The sequence below is a fragment of the Taudactylus pleione genome, unplaced genomic scaffold, assembly GCF_031769625.1.
Source record: "Taudactylus pleione unplaced genomic scaffold, aTauple2 ptg000192l, whole genome shotgun sequence".
Taxonomy (NCBI): Eukaryota; Metazoa; Chordata; class Amphibia; order Anura; family Myobatrachidae; genus Taudactylus; species Taudactylus pleione.
This window is the reverse complement of record NW_028284594.1, coordinates 3,399,362-3,418,949: the sequence shown is the minus strand read 5'-3', so window position 1 is coordinate 3,418,949 and position 19,588 is coordinate 3,399,362. Positions and strand designations below refer to the sequence as shown.

At 32.8% G+C, this 19,588-nt stretch overlaps 10 non-coding genes across 10 annotated transcripts; all 10 read left to right on the top strand.

The window, feature by feature from the left end:
- The first annotated feature begins 2,045 nt into the window (after nucleotides 1-2,045).
- TRNAP-CGG (transfer RNA proline (anticodon CGG)) lies at nucleotides 2,046-2,117 on the top strand. The gene has a single exon. It is a non-coding gene; the product is annotated as a tRNA-Pro (tRNA).
- Nucleotides 2,118-3,334: 1,217 nt separating this feature from the next.
- On the top strand, nucleotides 3,335-3,406 carry TRNAP-CGG (transfer RNA proline (anticodon CGG)). The gene has a single exon. It is a non-coding gene; the product is annotated as a tRNA-Pro (tRNA).
- A 1,197-nt stretch (nucleotides 3,407-4,603) lies between these two features.
- On the top strand, nucleotides 4,604-4,675 carry TRNAP-CGG (transfer RNA proline (anticodon CGG)). The gene has a single exon. It is a non-coding gene; the product is annotated as a tRNA-Pro (tRNA).
- Nucleotides 4,676-5,879: 1,204 nt separating this feature from the next.
- On the top strand, nucleotides 5,880-5,951 carry TRNAP-CGG (transfer RNA proline (anticodon CGG)). The gene has a single exon. It is a non-coding gene; the product is annotated as a tRNA-Pro (tRNA).
- Nucleotides 5,952-7,168: 1,217 nt separating this feature from the next.
- Nucleotides 7,169-7,240, top strand: TRNAP-CGG (transfer RNA proline (anticodon CGG)). Its single transcript has one exon. It is a non-coding gene; the product is annotated as a tRNA-Pro (tRNA).
- Nucleotides 7,241-8,444: 1,204 nt separating this feature from the next.
- Nucleotides 8,445-8,516, top strand: TRNAP-CGG (transfer RNA proline (anticodon CGG)). The gene has a single exon. It is a non-coding gene; the product is annotated as a tRNA-Pro (tRNA).
- A 2,491-nt stretch (nucleotides 8,517-11,007) lies between these two features.
- Nucleotides 11,008-11,079, top strand: TRNAP-CGG (transfer RNA proline (anticodon CGG)). Its single transcript has one exon. It is a non-coding gene; the product is annotated as a tRNA-Pro (tRNA).
- A 2,493-nt stretch (nucleotides 11,080-13,572) lies between these two features.
- TRNAP-CGG (transfer RNA proline (anticodon CGG)) lies at nucleotides 13,573-13,644 on the top strand. The gene has a single exon. It is a non-coding gene; the product is annotated as a tRNA-Pro (tRNA).
- A 2,506-nt stretch (nucleotides 13,645-16,150) lies between these two features.
- TRNAP-CGG (transfer RNA proline (anticodon CGG)) lies at nucleotides 16,151-16,222 on the top strand. Its single transcript has one exon. It is a non-coding gene; the product is annotated as a tRNA-Pro (tRNA).
- Nucleotides 16,223-18,713: 2,491 nt separating this feature from the next.
- TRNAP-CGG (transfer RNA proline (anticodon CGG)) lies at nucleotides 18,714-18,785 on the top strand. The gene has a single exon. It is a non-coding gene; the product is annotated as a tRNA-Pro (tRNA).
- Nucleotides 18,786-19,588: the final 803 nt, after the last annotated feature.

Genomic DNA, 19,588 nt, shown 5'->3' with positions numbered 1-19,588 from the left:
TTCCCTGACGAGCCCTCTCTTTCTTTTTACGGTGCATCTCATGGTTTATATATATCTGATTTTCTCAATTGGCTAAGTCAATAGCATCAACTGAGTTTTGTTTTTGCCATACTCCCAATAGAATTTGTACATACTTATGAATCTTGCCTTCATCATTTTCCTATTGCCTTTCTTCTATTTATGCATGATTTACACATAGCTTTTTACAAGTCTTGGGTTTTATCGATCAGACAAGTCCAAATTCTGTAGCCATTTTTATATCTTGTCACTGCACTTTCCAAATAAGCACACATAGAAAACTATCAATAGAATCTTACGGAAACATTTTAGTTGTACTACAAATAAGAGCATACTTATTAAAATTTCAACCGTATTGTGGTATATCAGGAAAACTGCAGGTTCCCTTCTGTCTAGATAGCTTTGAATGTTTTAAAAGAATAGTCTCACTTTGAAACACAAAAAGTTCAAAAATGAAATTGCAAGGTATTCTTTTGCCTTTCTTCTGTGTCTGGAAGCATGATTTGTACAATGCATATGACTAGTCTTTAGCTTCGTCCATGAGAGAAGTCCAAACTCTGTAGGCACTCACAAATCTTGTCCCTGCACTTTTCCTATATGCATACCTTAGAAAACTATCTACTGGACCATAAGGAAATATTTTATTTATTCTACAAGTTAATTATTACATAAATGTATATGGTGTTTTAAAAACAAAAAGCTATTTTCTAAAAATCAATTGAAAAATCCAAAGAAAAATCTTCAGGTAGGTGGCTCGTTGGTCTAGGGGTATGATTCTCGCTTCAGGTGCGAGAGGTCACGGGTTCAAATCCCGGACGAGCCCAAATTTTCAGATTCTTTGAAATGGTTCTATTATCTTATTGTAGTGAATTTCAAATGAATGTTGTTTTTTCAAAACTCTCAAAATAGATTGTATTTACTAATTTGCACAATTGAATTTTGTTTTTTGTCAAACTGCTAAAATTATTTGTAAGTACTTATCTGCACACAGCATGTGACATGTCTTGGGTTTTATCCATCAGAAAAACTCTGCTGGGCATCATAAAACTTTGTACAGCAATTTTCAAGCAAGTATACTTAGAAAATTATTGACTATTAGGAAATATTTTATTAATGCTAATATTTCCTCCTTGTACACATTAGTGACTGCTTTAAAATAATATAATTTTCACATAAAATTGGTTAAGATATCAAATAAAACATGCTTACTTGATGATTCTATGATTTTCGTTTTGGGCGCGACAGGTCCCTGGTTCAATTCCCTGACGAGCCCTCTCTTTCTTTTTACGATGCATCTCATGGTTTATATATATCTGATTTTCTCAATTGGCTAAGTCAATAGCATCAACTGAGTTTTGTTTTTGCCATACTCCCAATAGAATTTGTACATACTTATGAATCTTGCCTTCATCATTTTCCTATTGCCTTTCTTCTATTTATGCATGATTTACACATAGCTTTTTACAAGTCTTGGGTTTTATCGATCAGACAAGTCCAAACTCTGTCGCCATTTTTATATCTTGTCACTGCACTTTCCAAATAAGCACACATAGAAAACTATCAATAGAATCTTACGGAAACATTTTAGTTGTACTACAAATAAGAGCATACTTATTAAAATTTCAACCGTATTGTGGTATATTAGGAAAACTGCAGGTTCCCTTCTGTCTAGATAGCTTTGAATGTTTTAAAAGAATAGTCTCACTTTGAAACACAAAAAGTTCAAAAATGAAATTGCAAGGTATTCTTTTGCCTTTCTTCTGTGTCTGGAAGCATGATTTGTACATTGCATATGACAAGTCTTTAGCTTCGTCCATGAGAGAAGTCCAAACTCTGTAGGCACTCACAAATCTTGTCCCTGCACTTTTCCTTTATGCATACCTTAGAAAACTATCTACTGGACCATAAGGAAATATTTTATTTATTCTACAAATTAATTTTTACATAAATGTATATGGTGTTTTAAAAACACAAAGCTATTTTCTTAAAATCAATTGAAAAATCCAAAGAAAAATCTTTAGGTAGGAGGCTCGTTGGTCTAGGGGTATGATTCTCGCTTCGGGTGCGAGAGGTCCCGGGTTCAAATCCCGGACGAGCCCAAATTTTCAGATTCTTTGAAATGGTTCTATTATCTTATTGTAGTCAATGTCCTGAGTGAATTTCAACTGAATGTTGTTTTTTCAAAACTCTCAAAATAGATTGTATTTACTAATTTGCACAATTGAATTTTGTTTTTTGTCAAACTGCTAAAATTATTTGTAAGTACTTATCTGCACACAGCATGTGACATGTCTTGGGTTTTATCCATCAGAAAAACTCTGCTGGGCATCATAAAACTTTGTACAGCAATTTTCAAGCAAGTATACTTAGAAAATTATTGACTATTAGGAAATATTTTATTTATGCTAATATTTCCTCCTTGTACACATTAGTGACTGCTTTAATATAATATAATTTTCACATAAAAACAGTTAAGATATCAAATAAAACATGCTTACTTGATGATTCTATGATTTTCGCTTTGGGCGCGACAGGTCCCTGGTTCAATTCCCTGACTAGCCCTCTCTTTCTTTTTACGGTGCATCTCATGGTTTATATATATCTGATTTTCTCAATTGGCTAAGTCAATAGCATCAACTGAGTTTTGTTTTTGCCATACTCCCAATAGAATTTGTACATACTTATGAATCTTGCCTTCATCATTTTCCTATTGCCTTTCTTCTATTTATGCATGATTTACACATAGCTTTTTACAAGTATTGGGTTTTATCGATCAGACAAGTCCAAACTCTGTAGCCATTTTTATATCTTGTCACTGCACTTTCCAAATAAGCACACATAGAAAACTATCAATAGAATCTTACGGAAACATTTTAGTTGTACTACAAATAAGAGCATACTTATTAAAATTTCAACTGTATTGTGGTATATCAGGAAAACTGCAGGTTCCCTTCTGTCTAGATAGCTTTGAATGTTTTAAAAGAATAGTCTCACTTTGAAACACAAAAAGTTCAAAAATGAAATTGCAAGGTTTTCTTTTGCCTTTCTTCTGTGTCTGGAAGCATGATTTGTACAATGCATATGACTAGTCTTTAGCTTCGTCCATGAGAGAAGTCCAAACTCTGTAGGCACTCACAAATCTTGTCCCTGCACTTTTCCTATATGCATACCTTAGAAAACTATCTACTGGACCATAAGGAAATATTTTATTTATTCTACAAGTTAATTATTACATAAATGTATATGGTGTTTTAAAAACAAAAAGCTATTTTCTAAAAATCAATTGAAAAATCCAAAGAAAAATCTTCAGGTAGGTGGCTCGTTGGTCTAGGGGTATGATTCTTGCTTCGGGTGCGAGAGGTCCCGGGTTCAAATCCCGGACGAGCCCAAATTTTCAGATTCTTTGAAATGGTTCTATTTGTAGTGAATTTCAAATGAATGTTGTTTTTTCAAAACTCTCAAAATAGATTGTATTTACTAATTTGCACAATTGAATTTTGTTTTTTGTCAAACTGCTAAAATTATTTGTAAGTACTTATCTGCACACAGCATGTGACATGTCTTGGGTTTTATCCATCAGAAAAACTCTGCTGGGCATCATAAAACTTTGTACAGCAATTTTCAAGCAAGTATACTTAGAAAATTATTGACTATTAGGAAATATTTTATTTATGCTAATATTTCCTCCTTGTACACATTAGTGACTGCTTTAAAATAATATAATTTTCATATAAAATTGGTTAAGATATCAAATAAAACATGCTTACTTGATGATTCTATGATTTTCGTTTTGGGCGCGACAGGTCCCTGGTTCAATTCCCTGACGAGCCCTCTCTTTCTTTTTACGGTGCATCTCATGGTTTATATATATCTGATTTTCTCAATTGGCTAAGTCAATAGCATCAACTGAGTTTTGTTTTTGCCATACTCCCAATAGAATTTGTACATACTTATGAATCTTGCCTTCATCATTTTCCTATTGCCTTTCTTCTATTTATGCATGATTTACACATAGCTTTTTACAAGTCTTGGGTTTTATCGATCAGACAAGTCCAAATTCTGTAGCCATTTTTATATCTTGTCACTGCACTTTCCAAATAAGCACACATAGAAAACTATCAATAGAATCTTACGGAAACATTTTAGTTGTACTACAAATAAGAGCATACTTATTAAAATTTCAACCGTATTGTGGTATATCAGGAAAACTGCAGGTTCCCTTCTGTCTAGATAGCTTTGAATGTTTTAAAAGAATAGTCTCACTTTGAAACACAAAAAGTTCAAAAATGAAATTGCAAGGTATTCTTTTGCCTTTCTTCTGTGTCTGGAAGCATAATTTGTACAATGCATATGACTAGTCTTTAGCTTCGTCCATGAGAGAAGTCCAAACTCTGTAGGCACTCACAAATCTTGTCCCTGCACTTTTCCTATATGCATACCTTAGAAAACTATCTACTGGACCATAAGGAAATATTTTATTTATTCTACAAGTTAATTATTACATAAATGTATATGGTGTTTTAAAAACAAAAAGCTATTTTCTAAAAATCAATTGAAAAATCCAAAGAAAAATCTTCAGGTAGGTGGCTCGTTGGTCTAGGGGTATGATTCTCGCTTCGGGTGCGAGAGGTCACGGGTTCAAATCCCGGACGAGCCCAAATTTTCAGATTCTTTGAAATGGTTCTATTATCTTATTGTAGTGAATTTCAAATGAATGTTGTTTTTTCAAAACTCTCAAAATAGATTGTATTTACTAATTTGCACAATTGAATTTTGTTTTTTGTCAAACTGCTAAAATTATTTGTAAGTACTTATCTGCACACAGCATGTGACATGTCTTGGGTTTTATCCATCAGAAAAACTCTGCTGGGCATCATAAAACTTTGTACAGCAATTTTCAAGCAAGTATACTTAGAAAATTATTGACTATTAGGAAATATTTTATTAATGCTAATATTTCCTCCTTGTACACATTAGTGACTGCTTTAAAATAATATAATTTTCACATAAAATTGGTTAAGATATCAAATAAAACATGCTTACTTGATGATTCTATGATTTTCGTTTTGGGCGCGACAGGTCCCTGGTTCAATTCCCTGACGAGCCCTCTCTTTCTTTTTACGATGCATCTCATGGTTTATATATATCTGATTTTCTCAATTGGCTAAGTCAATAGCATCAACTGAGTTTTGTTTTAGCCATACTCCCAATAGAATTTGTACATACTTATGAATCTTGCCTTCATCATTTTCCTATTGCCTTTCTTCTATTTATGCATGATTTACACGTAGCTTTTTACAAGTCTTGGGTTTTATCGATCAGACAAGTCCAAACTCTGTCGCCATTTTTATATCTTGTCACTGCACTTTCCAAATAAGCACACATAGAAAACTATCAATAGAATCTTACGGAAACATTTTAGTTGTACTACAAATAAGAGCATACTTATTAAAATTTCAACCGTATTGTGGTATATTAGGAAAACTGCAGGTTCCCTTCTGTCTAGATAGCTTTGAATGTTTTAAAAGAATAGTCTCACTTTGAAACACAAAAAGTTCAAAAATGAAATTGCAAGGTATTCTTTTGCCTTTCTTCTGTGTCTGGAAGCATGATTTGTACATTGCATATGACAAGTCTTTAGCTTCGTCCATGAGAGAAGTCCAAACTCTGTAGGCACTCACAAATCTTGTCCCTGCACTTTTCCTTTATGCATACCTTAGAAAACTATCTACTGGACCATAAGGAAATATTTTATTTATTCTACAAATTAATTTTTACATAAATGTATATGGTGTTTTAAAAACAAAAAGCTATTTTCTTAAAATCAATTGAAAAATCCAAAGAAAAATCTTCAGGTAGGAGGCTCGTTGGTCTAGGGGTATGATTCTCGCTTCGGGTGCGAGAGGTCCCGGGTTCAAATCCCGGACGAGCCCAAATTTTCAGATTCTTTGAAATGGTTCTATTATCTTATTGTAGTCAATGTCCTGAGTGAATTTCAACTGAATGTTGTTTTTTCAAAACTCTCAAAATAGATTGTATTTACTAATTTGCACAATTGAATTTTGTTTTTTGTCAAACTGCTAAAATTATTTGTAAGTACTTATCTGCACACAGCATGTGACATGTCTTGGGTTTTATCCATCAGAAAAACTCTGCTGGGCATCATAAAACTTTGTACAGCAATTTTCAAGCAAGTATACTTAGAAAATTATTGACTATTAGGAAATATTTTATTTATGCTAATATTTCCTCCTTGTACACATTAGTGACTGCTTTAATATAATATAATTTTCACATAAAAACAGTTAAGATATCAAATAAAACATGCTTACTTGATGATTCTATGATTTTCGCTTTGGGCGCGACAGGTCCCTGGTTCAATTCCCTGACTAGCCCTCTCTTTCTTTTTACGGTGCATCTCATGGTTTATATATATCTGATTTTCTCAATTGGCTAAGTCAATAGCATCAACTGAGTTTTGTTTTTGCCATACTCCCAATAGAATTTGTACATACTTATGAATCTTGCCTTCATCATTTTCCTATTGCCTTTCTTCTATTTATGCATGATTTACACATAGCTTTTTACAAGTATTGGGTTTTATCGATCAGACAAGTCCAAACTCTGTAGCCATTTTTATATCTTGTCACTGCACTTTCCAAATAAGCACACATAGAAAACTATCAATAGAATCTTACGGAAACATTTTAGTTGTACTACAAATAAGAGCATACTTATTAAAATTTCAACCGTATTGTGGTATATCAGGAAAACTGCAGGTTCCCTTCTGTCTAGATAGCTTTGAATGTTTTAAAAGAATAGTCTCACTTTGAAACACAAAAAGTTCAAAAATGAAATTGCAAGGTATTCTTTTGCCTTTCTTCTGTGTCTGGAAGCATGATTTGTACAATGCATATGACTAGTCTTTAGCTTCGTCCATGAGAGAAGTCCAAACTCTGTAGGCACTCACAAATCTTGTCCCTGCACTTTTCCTATATGCATACCTTAGAAAACTATCTACTGGACCATAAGGAAATATTTTATTTATTCTACAATTTAATTATTACATAAATGTATATGGTGTTTTAAAAACAAAAAGCTATTTTCTAAAAATCAATTGAAAAATCCAAAGAAAAATCTTCAGGTAGGTGGCTCGTTGGTCTAGGGGTATGATTCTCGCTTCGGGTGCGAGAGGTCATGGGTTCAAATCCCAGACGAGCCCAAATTTTCAGATTCTTTGAAATGGTTCTATTATCTTATTGTAGTGAATTTCAAATGAATGTTGTTTTTTCAAAACTCTCAAAATAGATTGTATTTACTAATTTGCACAATTGAATTTTGTTTTTTGTCAAACTGCTAAAATTATTTGTAAGTACTTATCTGCACACAGCATGTGACATGTCTTGGGTTTTATCCATCAGAAAAACTCTGCTGGGCATCATAAAACTTTGTACAGCAATTTTCAAGCAAGTATACTTAGAAAATTATTGACTATTAGGAAATATTTTATTAATGCTAATATTTCCTCCTTGTACACATTAGTGACTGCTTTAAAATAATATAATTTTCACATAAAATTGGTTAAGATATCAAATAAAACATGCTTACTTGATGATTCTATGATTTTCGTTTTGGGCGCGACAGGTCCCTGGTTCAATTCCCTGACGAGCCCTCTCTTTCTTTTTACGATGCATCTCATGGTTTATATATATCTGATTTTCTCAATTGGCTAAGTCAATAGCATCAACTGAGTTTTGTTTTTGCCATACTCCCAATAGAATTTGTACATACTTATGAATCTTGCCTTCATCATTTTCCTATTGCCTTTCTTCTATTTATGCATGATTTACACATAGCTTTTTACAAGTCTTGGGTTTTATCGATCAGACAAGTCCAAACTCTGTCGCCATTTTTATATCTTGTCACTGCACTTTCCAAATAAGCACACATAGAAAACTATCAATAGAATCTTACGGAAACATTTTAGTTGTACTACAAATAAGAGCATACTTATTAAAATTTCAACCGTATTGTGGTATATTAGGAAAACTGCAGGTTCCCTTCTGTCTAGATAGCTTTGAATGTTTTAAAAGAATAGTCTCACTTTGAAACACAAAAAGTTCAAAAATGAAATTGCAAGGTATTCTTTTGCCTTTCTTCTGTGTCTGGAAGCATGATTTGTACATTGCATATGACAAGTCTTTAGCTTCGTCCATGAGAGAAGTCCAAACTCTGTAGGCACTCACAAATCTTGTCCCTGCACTTTTCCTTTATGCATACCTTAGAAAACTATCTACTGGACCATAAGGAAATATTTTATTTATTCTACAAATTAATTTTTACATAAATGTATATGGTGTTTTAAAAACAAAAAGCTATTTTCTTAAAATCAATTGAAAAATCCAAAGAAAAATCTTCAGGTAGGAGGCTCGTTGGTCTAGGGGTATGATTCTCGCTTCGGGTGCGAGAGGTCCCGGGTTCAAATCCCGGACGAGCCCAAATTTTCAGATTCTTTGAAATGGTTCTATTATCTTATTGTAGTCAATGTCCTGAGTGAATTTCAACTGAATGTTGTTTTTTCAAAACTCTCAAAATAGATTGTATTTACTAATTTGCACAATTGAATTTTGTTTTTTGTCAAACTGCTAAAATTATTTGTAAGTACTTATCTGCACACAGCATGTGACATGTCTTGGGTTTTATCCATCAGAAAAACTCTGCTGGGCATCATAAAACTTTGTACAGCAATTTTCAAGCAAGTATACTTAGAAAATTATTGACTATTAGGAAATATTTTATTTATGCTAATATTTCCTCCTTGTACACATTAGTGACTGCTTTAGTATAATATAATTTTCACATAAAAACAGTTAAGATATCAAATAAAACATGCTTACTTGATGATTCTATGATTTTCGCTTTGGGCGCGACAGGTCCCTGGTTCAATTCCCTGACTAGCCCTCTCTTTCTTTTTACGGTGCATCTCATGGTTTATATATATCTGATTTTCTCAATTGGCTAAGTCAATAGCATCAACTGAGTTTTGTTTTTGCCATACTCCCAATAGAATTTGTACATACTTATGAATCTTGCCTTCATCATTTTCCTATTGCCTTTCTTCTATTTATGCATGATTTACACATAGCTTTTACAAGTCTTGGGTTTTATCGATCAGACAAGTCCAAACTCTGTAGCCATTTTTATATCTTGTCACTGCACTTTCCAAATAAGCACACATAGAAAACTATCAATAGAATCTTACGGAAACATTTTAGTTGTACTACAAATAAGAGCATACTTATTAAAATTTCAACCGTATTGTGGTATATCAGGAAAACTGCAGGTTCCCTTCTGTCTAGAGAGCTTTGAATGTTTTAAAAGAATAGTCTCACTTTGAAACACAAAAAGTTCAAAAATGAAATTGCAAGGTATTCTTTTGCCTTTCTTCTGTGTCTGGAAGCATGATTTGTACAATGCATATGACTAGTCTTTAGCTTCGTCCATGAGAGAAGTCCAAACTCTGTAGGCACTCACAAATCTTGTCCCTGCACTTTTCCTATATGCATACCTTAGAAAACTATCTACTGGACCATAAGGAAATATTTTATTTATTCTACAAGTTAATTATTACATAAATGTATATGGTGTTTTAAAAACAAAAAGCTATTTTCTAAAAATCAATTGAAAAATCCAAAGAAAAATCTTCAGGTAGGTGGCTCGTTGGTCTAGGGGTATGATTCTCACTTCGGGTGCGAGAGGTCCCGGTTCAAATCCCGGACGAGCCCAAATTTTCAGATTCTTTGAAATGGTTCTATTATCTTATTGTAGTGAATTTCAAATGAATGTTGTTTTTTCAAAACTCTCAAAATAGATTGTATTTACTAATTTGCACAATTGAATTTTGTTTTTTGTCAGACTGCTAAAATTATTTGTAAGTACTTATCTGCACACAGCATGTGACATGTCTTGGGTTTTATCCATCAGAAAAACTCTGCTGGGCATCATAAAACTTTGTACAGCAATTTTCAAGCAAGTATACTTAGAAAATTATTGACTATTAGGAAATATTTTATTTATGCTAATATTTCCTCCTTGTACACATTAGTGACTGCTTTAATATAATATAATTTTCACATAAAAGCAGTTAAGATATCAAATAAAACATGCTTACTTGATGATTCTATGATTTTCGCTTTGGGCGCGACAGGTCCCTGGTTCAATTCCCTGACGAGCCCTCTCTTTCTTTTTACGGTGCATCTCATGGTTTATATATATCTGATTTTCTCAATTGGCTAAGTCAATAGCATCAACTGAGTTTTGTTTTTGCCATACTCCCAATAGAATTTGTACATACTTATGAATCTTGCCTTCATCATTTTCCTATTGCCTTTCTTCTATTTATGCATGATTTACACATAGCTTTTTACAAGTCTTGGGTTTTATCGATCAGACAAGTCCAAATTCTGTAGCCATTTTTATATCTTGTCACTGCACTTTCCAAATAAGCACACATAGAAAACTATCAATAGAATCTTACGGAAACATTTTAGTTGTACTACAAATAAGAGCATACTTATTAAAATTTCAACCGTATTGTGGTATATCAGGAAAACTGCAGGTTCCCTTCTGTCTAGATAGCTTTGAATGTTTTAAAAGAATAGTCTCACTTTGAAACACAAAAAGTTCAAAAATGAAATTGCAAGGTATTCTTTTGCCTTTCTTCTGTGTCTGGAAGCATGATTTGTACAATGCATATGACTAGTCTTTAGCTTCGTCCATGAGAGAAGTCCAAACTCTGTAGGCACTCACAAATCTTGTCCCTGCACTTTTCCTATATGCATACCTTAGAAAACTATCTACTGGACCATAAGGAAATATTTTATTTATTCTACAAGTTAATTATTACATAAATGTATATGGTGTTTTAAAAACAAAAAGCTATTTTCTAAAAATCAATTGAAAAATCCAAAGAAAAATCTTCAGGTAGGTGGCTCGTTGGTCTAGGGGTATGATTCTCGCTTCGGGTGCGAGAGGTCACGGGTTCAAATCCCGGACGAGCCCAAATTTTCAGATTCTTTGAAATGGTTCTATTATCTTATTGTAGTGAATTTCAAATGAATGTTGTTTTTTCAAAACTCTCAAAATAGATTGTATTTACTAATTTGCACAATTGAATTTTGTTTTTTGTCAAACTGCTAAAATTATTTGTAAGTACTTATCTGCACACAGCATGTGACATGTCTTGGGTTTTATCCATCAGAAAAACTCTGCTGGGCATCATAAAACTTTGTACAGCAATTTTCAAGCAAGTATACTTAGAAAATTATTGACTATTAGGAAATATTTTATTTATGCTAATATTTCCTCCTTGTACACATTAGTGACTGCTTTAAAATAATATAATTTTCACATAAAATTGGTTAAGATATCAAATAAAACATGCTTACTTGATGATTCTATGATTTTCGTTTTGGGCGCGACAGGTCCCTGGTTCAATTCCCTGACGAGCCCTCTCTTTCTTTTTACGGTGCATCTCATGGTTTATATATATCTGATTTTCTCAATTGGCTAAGTCAATAGCATCAACTGAGTTTTGTTTTTGCCATACTCCCAATAGAATTTGTACATACTTATGAATCTTGCCTTCATCATTTTCCTATTGCCTTTCTTCTATTTATGCATGATTTACACATAGCTTTTTACAAGTATTGGGTTTTATCGATCAGACAAGTCCAAACTCTGTAGCCATTTTTATATCTTGTCACTGCACTTTCCAAATAAGCACACATAGAAAACTATCAATAGAATCTTACGGAAACATTTTAGTTGTACTACAAATAAGAGCATACTTATTAAAATTTCAACCGTATTGTGGTATATCAGGAAAACTGCAGGTTCCCTTCTGTCTAGATAGCTTTGAATGTTTTAAAAGAATAGTCTCACTTTGAAACACAAAAAGTTCAAAAATGAAATTGCAAGGTATTCTTTTGCCTTTCTTCTTTGTCTGGAAGCATGATTTATACAATGCATATGACTAGTCTTTAGCTTCGTCCATGAGAGAAGTCCAAACTCTGTAGGCACTCACAAATCTTGTCCCTGCACTTTTCCTATATGCATACCTTAGAAAACTATCTACTGGACCATAAGGAAATATTTTATTTATTCTACAAGTTAATTTTTACATAAATGTATATGGTGTTTTAAAAACAAAAAGCTATTTTCAAAAAATCAATTGAAAAATCCAAAGAAAAATGTTCAGGTAGGTGGCTCGTTGGTCTAGGGGTATGATTCTCGCTTCAGGTGCGAGATGTCCCGGGTTCAAATCCTGGATGAGCCCAAATTTTCAGATTCTTTGAAATGGTTCTATTATCTTATTGTAGTCAATTTCCTGAGTGAATTTCAAATGAATGTTGTTTTCTCAAAACTCTCAAAATAGATTGTATTTACTAATTTGCACAATTGAATTTTGTTTTTTGTCAAACTGCTAAAATTATTTGTAAGTACTTATCTGCACACAGCATGTGACATGTCTTGGGTTTTATCCATCAGAAAAACTCTGCTGGGCATCATAAAACTTTGTACAGCAATTTTCAAGCAAGTATACTTAGAAAATTATTGACTATTAGGAAATATTTTATTTATGCTAATATTTCCTCCTTGTACACATTAGTGACTGCTTTAAAATAATATAATTTTCACATAAAATTGGTTAAGATATCAAATAAAACATGCTTACTTGATGATTCTATGATTTTCGTTTTGGGCGCGACAGGTCCCTGGTTCAATTCCCTGACGAGCCCTCTCTTTCTTTTTACGGTGCATCTCATGGTTTATATATATCTGATTTTCTCAATTGGCTAAGTCAATAGCATCAACTGAGTTTTGTTTTTGCCATACTCCCAATAGAATTTGTACATACTTATGAATCTTGCCTTCATCATTTTCCTATTGCCTTTCTTCTATTTATGCATGATTTACACATAGCTTTTTACAAGTCTTGGGTTTTATCGATCAGACAAGTCCAAACTCTGTCGCCATTTTTATATCTTGTCACTGCACTTTCCAAATAAGCACACATAGAAAACTATCAATACAATCTTACGGAAACATTTTAGTTGTACTACAAATAAGAGCATACTTATTAAAATTTCAACCGTATTGTGGTATATTAGGAAAACTGCAGGTTCCCTTCTGTCTAGATAGCTTTGAATGTTTAAAAAGAATAGTCTCACTTTGAAATACAAAAAGTTCAAAAATGAAATTGCAAGGTATTCTTTTGCCTTTCTTCTGTGTCTGGAAGCATGATTTGTACATTGCATATGACAAGTCTTTAGCTTCGTCCATGAGAGAAGTCCAAACTCTGTAGGCACTCACAAATCTTGTCCCTGCACTTTTCCTTTATGCATACCTTAGAAAACTATCTACTGGACCATAAGGAAATATTTTATTTATTCTACAAATTAATTTTTACATAAATGTATACGGTGTTTTAAAAACAAAAAGCTATTATCTTAAAATCAATTGAAAAATCCAAAGAAAAATCTTCAGGTAGGAGGCTCGTTGGTCTAGGGGTATGATTCTCGCTTCGGGTGCGAGAGGTCCCGGGTTCAAATCCCGGACGAGCCGAAATTTTCAGATTCTTTGAAATGGTTCTATTATCTTATTGTAGTCAATGTCCTGAGTGAATTTCAACTGAATGTTGTTTTTTCAAAACTCTCAAAATAGATTGTATTTACTAATTTGCACAATTGAATTTTGTTTTTTTGTCAAACTGCTAAAATTATTTGTAAGTACTTATCTGCACACAGCATGTGACATGTCTTGGGTTTTATCCATCAGAAAAACTCTGCTGGGCATCATAAAACTTTGTACAGCAATTTTCAAGCAAGTATACTTAGAAAATTATTGACTATTAGGAAATATTTTATTTATGCTAATATTTCCTCCTTGTACACATTAGTGACTGCTTTAAAATAATATAATTTTCACATAAAATTGGTTAAGATATCAAATAAAACATGCTTACTTGATGATTCTATGATTTTCGTTTTGGGCGCGACAGGTCCCTGGTTCAATTCCCTGACGAGCCCTCTCTTTCTTTTTACGGTGCATCTCATGGTTTATATATATCTGATTTTCTCAATTGGCTAAGTCAATAGCATCAACTGAGTTTTGTTTTTGCCATACTCCCAATAGAATTTGTACATACTTATGAATCTTGCCTTCATCATTTTCCTATTGCCTTTCTTCTATTTATGCATGATTTACACATAGCTTTTTACAAGTCTTGGGTTTTATCGATCAGACAAGTCCAAACTCTGTAGCCATTTTTATATCTTGTCACTGCACTTTCCAAATAAGCACACATAGAAAACTATCAATAGAATCTTACGGAAACATTTTAGTTGTACTACAAATAAGAGCATACTTATTAAAATTTCAACCGTATTGTGGTATATCAGGAAAACTGCAGGTTCCCTTCTGTCTAGATAGCTTTGAATGTTTTAAAAGAATAGTCTCACTTTGAAACACAAAAAGTTCAAAAATGAAATTGCAAGGTATTCTTTTGCCTTTCTTCTGTGTCTGGAAGCATGATTTATACAATGCATATGACTAGTCTTTAGCTTCGTCCATGAGAGAAGTCCAAACTCTGTAGGCACTCACAAATCTTGTCCCTGCACTTTTCCTATATGCATACCTTAGAAAACTATCTACTGGACCATAAGGAAATATTTTATTTATTCTACAAGTTAATTTTTACATAAATGTATATGGTGTTTTAAAAACAAAAAGCTATTTTCAAAAAATCAATTGAAAAATCCAAAGAAAAATCTTCAGGTAGGTGGCTCGTTGGTCTAGGGGTATGAATCTCGCTTCAGGTGCGAGAGGTCCCGGGTTTAAATCCTGGATGAGCCCAAATTTTCAGATTCTTTGAAATGGTTCTATTATCTTATTGTAGTCAATTTCCTGAGTGAATTTCAAATGAATGTTGTTTTTTCAAAACTCTCAAAATAGATTGTATTTACTAATTTGCACAATTGAATTTTGTTTTTTGTCAAACTGCTAAAATTATTTATAAGTACTTATCTGCACACAGCATGTGACATGTCTTGGGTTTTATCCATCAGAAAAACTCTGCTGGGCATCATAAAACTTTGTACAGCAATTTTCAAGCAAGTATACTTAGAAAATTATTGACTATTAGGAAATATTTTATTTATGCTAATATTTCCTCCTTGTACACATTAGTGACTGCTTTAAAATAATATAATTTTCACATAAAATTGGTTAAGATATCAAATAAAACATGCTTACTTGATGATTCTATGATTTTCGTTTTGGGCGCGACAGGTCCCTGGTTCAATTCCCTGACGAGCCCTCTCTTTCTTTTTACGGTGCATCTCATGGTTTATATATATCTGATTTTCTCAATTGGCTAAGTCAATAGCATCAACTGAGTTTTGTTTTTGCCATACTCCCAATAGAATTTGTACATACTTATGAATCTTGCCTTCATCATTTTCCTATTGCCTTTCTTCTATTTATGCATGATTTACACATAGCTTTTTACAAGTCTTGGGTTTTATCGATCAGACAAGTCCAAACTCTGTCGCCATTTTTATATCTTGTCACTGCACTTTCCAAATAAGCACACATAGAAAACTATCAATAGAATCTTACGGAAACATTTTAGTTGTACTACAAATAAGAGCATACTTATTAAAATTTCAACCGTATTGTGGTATATTAGGAAAACTGCAGGTTCCCTTCTGTCTAGATAGCTTTGAATGTTTTAAAAGAATAGTCTCACTTTGAAACACAAAAAGTTCAAAAATGAAATTGCAAGGTATTCTTTTCCTTTCTTCTGTGTCTGGAAGCAAGATTTGTACATTGCATATGACAAGTCTTTAGCTTCGTCCATGAGAGAAGTCCAAACTCTGTAGGCACTCACAAATCTTGTCCCTGCACTTTTCCTTTATGCATACCTTAGAAAACTATCTACTGGACCATAAGGAAATATTTTATTTATTCTACAAATTAATTTTTACATAAATGTATATGGTGTTTTAAAAACAAAAAGCTATTTTCTTAAAATCAATTGAAAAATCCAAAGAAAAATCTTCAGGTAGGAGGCTCGTTGGTCTAGGGGTATGATTCTCGCTTCGGGTGCGAGAGGTCCTGGGTTCAAATCCCGGACGAGCCCAAATTTTCAGATTCTTTGAAATGGTTCTATTATCTTATTGTAGTCAATGTCCTGAGTGAATTTCAACTGAATGTTGTTTTTTCAAAACTCTCAAAATAGATTGTATTTACTAATTTGCACAATTGAATTTTGTTTTTTGTCAAACTGCTAAAATTATTTGTAAGTACTTATCTGCACACAGCATGTGACATGTCTTGGGTTTTATCCATCAGAAAAACTCTGCTGGGCATCATAAAACTTTGTACAGCAATTTTCAAGCAAGTATACTTAGAAAATTATTGACTATTAGGAAATATTTTATTTATGCTAATATTTCCTCCTTGTACACATTAGTGACTGCTTTAGTATAATATAATTTTCACATAAAAACAGTTAAGATATCAAATAAAACATGCTTACTTGATGATTCTATGATTTTCGCTTTGGGCACGACAGGTCCCTGGTTCAATTCCCTGACTAGCCCTCTCTTTCTTTTTACGGTGCATCTCATGGTTTATATATATCTGATTTTCTCAATTGGCTAAGTCAATAGCATCAACTGAGTTTTGTTTTTGCCATACTCCCAATAGAATTTGTACATACTTATGAATCTTGCCTTCATCATTTTCCTATTGCCTTTCTTCTATTTATGCATGATTTACACATAGCTTTTACAAGTCTTGGGTTTTATCGATCAGACAAGTCCAAACTCTGTAGCCATTTTTATATCTTGTCACTGCACTTTCCAAATAAGCACACATAGAAAACTATCAATAGAATCTTACGGAAACATTTTAGTTGTACTACAAATAAGAGCATACTTATTAAAATTTCAACCGTATTGTGGTATATCAGGAAAACTGCAGGTTCCCTTCTGTCTAGATAGCTTTGAATGTTTTAAAAGAATAGTCTCACTTTGAAACACAAAAAGTTCAAAAATGAAATTGCAAGGTATTCTTTTGCCTTTCTTCTGTGTCTGGAAGCATGATTTGTACAATGCATATGACTAGTCTTTAGCTTCGTCCATGAGAGAAGTCCAAACTCTGTAGGCACTCACAAATCTTGTCCCTGCACTTTTCCTATATGCATACCTTAGAAAACTATCTACTGGACCATAAGGAAATATTTTATTTATTCTACAAGTTAATTATTACATAAATGTATATGGTGTTTTAAAAACAAAAAGCTATTTTCTAAAAATCAATTGAAAAATCCAAAGAAAAATCTTCAGGTAGGTGGCTCGTTGGTCTAGGGGTATGATTCTCACTTCGGGTGCGAGAGGTCCCGGTTCAAATCCCGGACGAGCCCAAATTTTCAGATTCTTTGAAATGGTTCTATTATCTTATTGTAGTGAATTTCAAATGAATGTTGTTTTTTCAAAACTCTCAAAATAGATTGTATTTACTAATTTGCACAATTGAATTTTGTTTTTTGTCAGACTGCTAAAATTATTTGTAAGTACTTATCTGCACACAGCATGTGACATGTCTTGGGTTTTATCCATCAGAAAAACTCTGCTGGGCATCATAAAACTTTGTACAGCAATTTTCAAGCAAGTATACTTAGAAAATTATTGACTATTAGGAAATATTTTATTTATGCTAATATTTCCTCCTTGTACACATTAGTGACTGCTTTAATATAATATAATTTTCACATAAAAGCAGTTAAGATATCAAATAAAACATGCTTACTTGATGATTCTATGATTTTCGCTTTGGGCGCGACAGGTCCCTGGTTCAATTCCCTGACTAGCCCTCTCTTTCTTTTTACGGTGCATCTCATGGTTTATATATATCTGATTTTCTCAATTGGCTAAGTCAATAGCATCAACTGAGTTTTGTTTTTGCCATACTCCCAATAGAATTTGTACATACTTATGAATCTTGCCTTCATCATTTTCCTATTGCCTTTCTTCTATTTATGCATGATTTACACATAGCTTTTTACAAGTCTTGGGTTTTATCGATCAGACAAGTCCAAACTCTGTAGCCATTTTTATATCTTGTCACTGCACTTTCCAAATAAGCACACATAGAAAACTATCAATAGAATCTTACGGAAACATTTTAGTTGTACTACAAATAAGAGCATACTTATTAAAATTTCAACCGTATTGTGGTATATCAGGAAAACTGCAGGTTCCCTTCTGTCTAGATAGCTTTGAATGTTTTAAAAGAATAGTCTCACTTTGAAACACAAAAAGTTCAAAAATGAAATTGCAAGGTTTTCTTTTGCCTTTCTTCTGTGTCTGGAAGCATGATTTGTACAATGCATATGACTAGTCTTTAGCTTCGTCCATGAGAGAAGTCCAAACTCTGTAGGCACTCACAAATCTTGTCCCTGCACTTTTCCTATATGCATACCTTAGAAAACTATCTACTGGACCATAAGGAAATATTTTATTTATTCTACAAGTTAATTATTACATAAATGTATATGGTGTTTTAAAAACAAAAAGCTATTTTCTAAAAATCAATTGAAAAATCCAAAGAAAAATTTTCAGGTAGGTGGCTCGTTGGTCTAGGGGTATGATTCTCGCTTCGGGTGCGAGAGGTCCCGGGTTCAAATCCCGGACGAGCCCAAATTTTCAGATTCTTTGAAATGGTTCTATTTGTAGTGAATTTCAAATGAATGTTGTTTTTTCAAAACTCTCAAAATAGATTGTATTTACTAATTTGCACAATTGAATTTTGTTTTTTGTCAAACTGCTAAAATTATTTGTAAGTACTTATCTGCACACAGCATGTGACATGTCTTGGGTTTTATCCATCAGAAAAACTCTGCTGGGCATCATAAAACTTTGTACAGCAATTTTCAAGCAAGTATACTTAGAAAATTATTGACTATTAGGAAATATTTTATTTATGCTAATATTTCCTCCTTGTACACATTAGTGACTGCTTTAAAATAATATAATTTTCATATAAAATTGGTTAAGATATCAAATAAAACATGCTTACTTGATGATTCTATGATTTTCGTTTTGGGCGCGACAGGTCCCTGGTTCAATTCCCTGACGAGCCCTCTCTTTCTTTTTACGGTGCATCTCATGGTTTATATATATCTGATTTTCTCAATTGGCTAAGTCAATAGCATCAACTGAGTTTTGTTTTTGCCATACTCCCAATAGAATTTGTACATACTTATGAATCTTGCCTTCATCATTTTCCTATTGCCTTTCTTCTATTTATGCATGATTTACACATAGCTTTTTACAAGTCTTGGGTTTTATCGATCAGACAAGTCCAAATTCTGTAGCCATTTTTATATCTTGTCACTGCACTTTCCAAATAAGCACACATAGAAAACTATCAATAGAATCTTACGGAAACATTTTAGTTGTACTACAAATAAGAGCATACTTATTAAAATTTCAACCGTATT